This window comes from Lycorma delicatula, chromosome 4 (genome assembly GCF_047948215.1).
Source record: "Lycorma delicatula isolate Av1 chromosome 4, ASM4794821v1, whole genome shotgun sequence".
Lineage (NCBI taxonomy): Eukaryota > Metazoa > Arthropoda > Insecta > Hemiptera > Fulgoridae > Lycorma > Lycorma delicatula.
In genome coordinates, this window is record NC_134458.1 from 68,650,741 (window position 1) to 68,657,359 (window position 6,619).

Below are 6,619 nucleotides of genomic sequence, written 5' to 3' on the forward strand. Positions count from 1 at the left end.
CTACCAAACCCGCATCGAACACTGAACATCACGTGCAATGGCTTTGGCTGGTAACATGATTTTGCCAGCTGCCAGGGGCTGCGCTGCAAATCGCGCATGGAGTCTTACCATAATTGAAGTCTGGCTTCCTTGATGGCATGACCATACTCCAGGACCTTCTTCAGGGTTAGCTCCGTCGCTAACGATGAAGCCCCCGCACTAGGATTTAGCAGAACCACCTTAACGGTAGCCTGTTTAATTTTAGCCGCCGGCGCCTGAACTAGCAGCGGTAGACTAATCCGCTTAGGTACAGGCGCGGCAGCTACTAAGGCGAAGGAGACAAGCTTTTTAACCTTCTCCTCCACCCGTTTTATAGACTTGTGGAGTTCACCCAGAGCTTCATCCGTCACCGGCTTTAAGCCCCTGACTCCCTCCACAACCTGGTCCGCCTTGCCGGACAGTCGTGAAACGACTGAGTCCAAGGCAAGGTTGGCACTTTGGAGTCCCTCACATTTTAATGTCAGACCCGAGACCAACAATGCACATTGACTCAAATAGGAGTCGACAAGCTGCCGAATCTCCAAGGACATTCTCGACTCCTTTTTTGAGGAGATTTTGGTCCACTCCGACCGCATCTCCTCGATCCGCCCTAAACCTTCGTACCCGGAGTTTACCTGCTTCTCAGCAGGCTTACCTCCTAAGACCTCCAGCCCAGAGCCGATCATTGCACCGCCATCCTCTACTTCGTGGGGAGCTGCTCTTCGGGCTTGGCTCGCCCCTCCTTGCGCGGTTCCGGTCGCAGCCTTCCCCGCACAACTCGTGACAAAGGTTTCGGCCGGATTTTTTGTACAATCCGTTTCACGAGGGCACAGCACCTTCCCTGTGGAAACCTCTGAGACCTCCTTTGCAAAGGATTGGGGCTTCTGTGGAGACCTACCGATTGACCTTCTGGGCGGAAGGGGCAACGGCCACCAAGTCTTTGGAAAAACCAACCAAGTCCTCCAAGCAATCTCCCACGGATTGCTCCATCGCAGCTTAAGCAATAACACCGACTGGGACGCCAGGCACTACGTTCACACCCTGAAAGAAACTAACACCTAACTCAAAACAAGGTGAGCGTTTAACAATTTCTTTTCCGAGCAAGGCCACCTGTTCTCACGTAATCCCGCTCGAAACGTCAAAAGCTGAAAGCTCCTAAGTCAGACCACCGGTGAGGTCAGCGAAATCGCTTCCCGAAACTGCCAGAGGATCCAGAAAGTTTATTGGTTTTACGAACTACAAAATGGGGACACCGACACACAAAGAAAACGTCCTTATTTAGCCGACGGTGGCCCTCCTGCAACACACTATCCCGCTATTCCGTGAAACACTTCGCGGCAACGCAAGTTGACTAACTGCCACCGATCGTTGTACAGCCCCGACAACGTGTACCTAGTACATTGTCCTTGCAGAAAATTACTACCGGTAATGCAAATTGCAAGTTTACAGTAGGAGGCCGGAGGCCGAGAGCGATGATGGATGAAGATCCCTGATGGCATTGTGATGTTAACAGTATTTTAATAAAAGTTGTGGAAAAAATTAATAAATATTAGGTCTCGCATAAGAACCTCAAATTATGCATGTTAGCCGTCTACATTGTTTTTTTCAAAATATCTTTGTTTTTATGAACGGCTTTTTCATACGGATGGGATTTTGTATATAGGCCAGTCCATATTTTAAAGTGTTAAAATCGGATTACAAGATCTACTAAATTAAAAATATTTCTTCAGTTATTTAAAAGTATAGATTTTTTTAATCAATAAACCGAACAAAATTTATCAAAACAACGTTTCTAAAACTCACGCCAAATATTGACTTTAATTTGTTGTCGATTGCTTTTAAATATTAATTTTATCTTTGTGTGAAGCTGCGTCCCGTTTGGCCGATATAAATCATTGTTCATTTCAGTTTGTATATTCCACTGGCATTGTGTTTGTTTGATGGTTGTTTTCGTACGTTACGGTTCGTTTTGTTATTTTTTGTTTGTTCTGAATACCGCAGTGAATCTAGATTTTTAAGATTTATGAGCTATTTTCTCTGAATTTTTGTTTACATATATCAGTGTGATGTATCGCTTATTTTCTTTACCTTTCTTTAATTTTATATAGGATTGTGTTAATAAGTGTGCGCTATTACACCTCTTTGTGTGTTAGCGACTGTAAAACATTATGACGTTAGCTTTAAAAATTATTTATGTCGTAAATTTGGTTCAGTTTGGCTAAAAAGATACCGATTTTAAAATAACTTTCATCGCTGGCCATAATGGAAAAAATATATAGCAAACTTTTCCAAATATTATTAAAATATAATTTTTTGAAGAAGTTGCTAAATTAAGAGTTAATAAATCGGTAGATTTTTTAATTTGGTTTTTAAAATACGAAATTTTAAGAAATGAAAAAAGTCTTTTTTTATTTTTTAAATTTTTAGTATGTTTTTTTTTTTTGTTAGATCGAGTTTATTTTTGAATATTCCTACTTTTATCACCATTTTTAAAGGTTATTCTAATGCAATAATGTTACTAATATGTGCAAAAATCAACATTTTCGTTATTTTTAACAATTACTTTAATGGTGAAAAATAATTTAGCTCCTCAAAAAAAGACTCTTAAGATTGCTCGAAAATGTTGTTACTGTGATTTGACAGTTTCAGATGATTTTAATGTTTTTATAACCTTCGTTAACAGAATGCTATATTAGGGTTTAAAATAATCAAATTTTGAAAAATAATCCGAAAAAATAATGAAATTATTACTTATAATTTGTATTACTTCCAAATTTGATGTCGAACCAAATTTTAATAATTTTTCATTCGATTAAAAAAAAATAATAAAAAGGAAATCTTGTGAAAGATTAAAGAGAATAAAAACGTACTAAATATTTGAAATGGTAGTAACAAAGCGGTACCGATCTCAAGATGTTAGGATTTTTCTTTTTTCAAATCATTTTGACACGATGTATTGTAATGAAAAATTGGTTTAATAAATTTATTTTAAATATTAACTACAAATTAAAAATAATTCTGTTTAGCAGTAATAATATCTAATGTTCATGGTGCAAGGAAGTTGTACGTAGTTTAAAGACCCCCACCCAATGAAGTTGAACTTAAGTAATAAAATCGTATTACTTCAGTCATTCGACTGAACGCTAGATTCAGGAAATGAAACTCGTTACAGAACGTGAAATTGTATGCAAATGGTGCGTGAATAATCAGCTTTGATTCCAATTAGTGATTTTTTTCACGGTTTTAATTTAACTAATTTTAGTAATCTTCGCAGGAACTTTTCTTTAATTGGCTGCTCCTGATATCGGCTAGTTGTTGTACGGTACTCATCCGTATACTTTTTAATCTATAGTTGTTATTATCTTATCTTGTGTTGTATATTGTAACAGTGTTTCTTTTATAATATAATAATTATTTTATATGTAATTTATGCTTCAGTGTTAGTTTTCAGAGTTCAAAGATTCAGTTTTTGCGATATTTAGTATTTTTTGTTTAATTTTATTTTTACCGTAATATCAGTTTGAGATTTCACATATATATTTTGGACTTATTATGTTATTGTATAATTACATAATTCTTATTTATTGATTATCAGTGTTTTATTTATACCGTTCGGAAAAAGGCCGGATAAAAAGTTGTTCCGGACCGGGTCGCTGTATATCAGTGTTGTTAATGGTAATGGTTATCCATTACCAATTTCCAGAAAAGAAAAATTAATTTTTCAAACGATTTCTTGAAACGTTTTGTTTGCTAAAAAAAAATCATTCTGATAATTTATTGCACGTTTAAAAATATAATGAAATCTCTACGTCTTATGAATAATAAAATAAATTCATTTATGTTAGTTTTCTTGAAATGAAAAAGGTTGATTTTTTTTTTTTAGGTAGGCAAATTAAAATGGTTTCCTTACGAAAAAAAAATAGCAGAAATAAACAAAAATAAATGTAAAAAGAGATATATAACATCTAGAAAAATATTTAGAAAAACAGGCTACAATTTCGTTGTAAAGTTTGAAGTTAAAAAAATAAAATAAATATAAGTTAAAAATGTTAATTAATGCTAATAAATATAAAATAAATGTTGAACTTAAAAATATTTGTCATTTAATGTATTACACGTAATTAAGCGGCCATTAACATACTTTTTTTATTGCGTGTACGCCTTGAAAACACTTTTCTTAATATTATTCCCTTCATACTATTCAATTATCTATTTGCAAAAAAAAAAATGAATAATTTAATTTCAACATTAATTTGCTAATACCTTTTTGTTTATAACACTGATGTAAAAATTACATAACAATTTTACTACAATTAAACTTTTCCCGCTATGCAAAATTAAAAACACTTTTGGTTGCTAACGGGAAGAAGTTTGACAGCACAAATTGTAAAATAGACCAAAGATTATTTAACAATAGTAATTTTGTCTCATCAGAACTAGAGATAAAAAAATCATATTAAGAATTCAAACTTTTTTTGTTAAACACTGATTTTTTAAAATATTTTATATTTATAAAATTTCGAAAATTAATATTACATTATTTAATTAATTGTCTTATTCCAGTAATAAATGCTCGTTTCACTAAAAATGTTATTCCAAATCTCTTAAGATTAACATTTTTTGAGCTCTTCTGGTTATACTATACATACAGGAAAAAATCATAATAAAATGTATTTTTGAACATACAAAACAACAGTAATATTTCATAAAGACTAATATTCAGTATACAAATACTAATATATAAATATACATAATATAAAAATATATAATTTTTTTTAGACTTATTTCTTTAATTATTTTTTTACTAAGAAAATTAAAATAATCTACGAACATAATTAGTAATTTTCTTTAAATGTAAAGCAAATTTTAATCTTTTCTACCTAAAATTAAGCCGAGATAATTACAAGTCGTCACTTAATCCAATTTTATACATACACCAAATGTGTGCAATAATAATCTAATATACTTCAGCTGCTTTTAATTCAAATCTATATATAGAGTCAAACAATCAGGTATATTTACTTCTACAGTACATTATTTGAATTAACCCATATTCCTTAGAACAGAGTTCATAGATAAATTACGGTGTCATTAGTACTCACCATAACAAAAAATGTTCAAATAAAGTTATTACTAACCACAAAATTTTTTTATTACTCGGAAAAATTCCATTTTCTCTAAATTCATAGTTAATTGAACCAGTTTAAAATATTTTTAGACTCACCCGTACTTTATATAATCAATAACCGAAGGATATTAATAATAAAAAAAAATTGTTACTGAAAAAAGTGATTAAAAACAACGGGATAATATTGAGAATTAGTGCATTATATATATTTTAAACTGCTTTTAAAGAAAGTACATTTTCAATTTGACCTGTACACCAATTTATGCAGTTTAAACATTATTTTTACCAAATATTGAATGCACAGATTTTGATTATTCGTTCTATATTTTGTAGAGGAAGTACTTCTGGCATTCCCGTTGTACGTTTCTTTCAAATATCTTAAGTAAAAGCTATAAAAATATTTTTTGAAACGAAAGTTACATGATTATACAGTTTTAAAGATATATCTCATTTTTTTCTCACAATAATTACAAAATATTGGATTGTCGTCGGGTATTTATATCGAGTGATATCATCTTGATATTTAACGTTTTTTCACGAGAAAATTTATCAAACAGTTTTCGTTAATGTTCTGAATGTAAAAAGTAAACCTAAAGCGATTTGAAAGAATATAATATATGGAGTATGGAATGCGGATATAATACACATTCCCTCATTCCATAGATCCTTAGCTCATGCTCTGTACCGATTTAGTTACTGAATTCCTTTTTTGTTGTTGTTGTTAAGAACTGATTTCTCGTCTTTGCGTTTCTTACGAACGGCCTTTTTTACATAAATTGTTTTTTAACAAAAACAATCATACTGAACCTTGTAATAAGACTAAACGATTTGTTAATAAAAGATTATAAAAGAACAAAACTGATTTTTAAAAACGCACTAAAAAAATTTCTTCAATTCTTGAAATATATATAATTTTTGAAGTAGACGCTAAATAAAACAATAGTAAGTTTATGACTGTTAGTTTTTAATTTATCACCGTCTTCGAATACTTGTAGTCAAAAATAAAATAAAAATAGAAAAAAATATTTGTCGTTTTTTTTTAAAGGCGACTCTACTTTGCGTAAAAATTGATAACACAAAAGATACGGCAAAGGAAATTGAAAAAAGAAATTTATTTTTTAAGTATACGAGTATTAACAAATATTAGTTTATACTAATGTAATTTTTTACATTTTTTCCCAGCTTTTTCTTGATATACCCTGAATCACCTGGTATGTATCCCTGGGGATATGTGTACAGCAGATTGGAATTGGAGAATGATAAGAGTCAAAAATCTAATTGAGTTAGTCTACCCAGCATAAAATTCGTCACGATAGAAACATAATTCTTATGTTTATATCTATGACGGATGGTGATGAAAATTACTTTAAATTATAAATTTTGAAATGACAAACCGAAGCAAATTTAATAAATACATTTTTTTTTAATGTCAAGATTTTCATCCAATTTTCCTGCAGTCTACAGTGTTGCTTT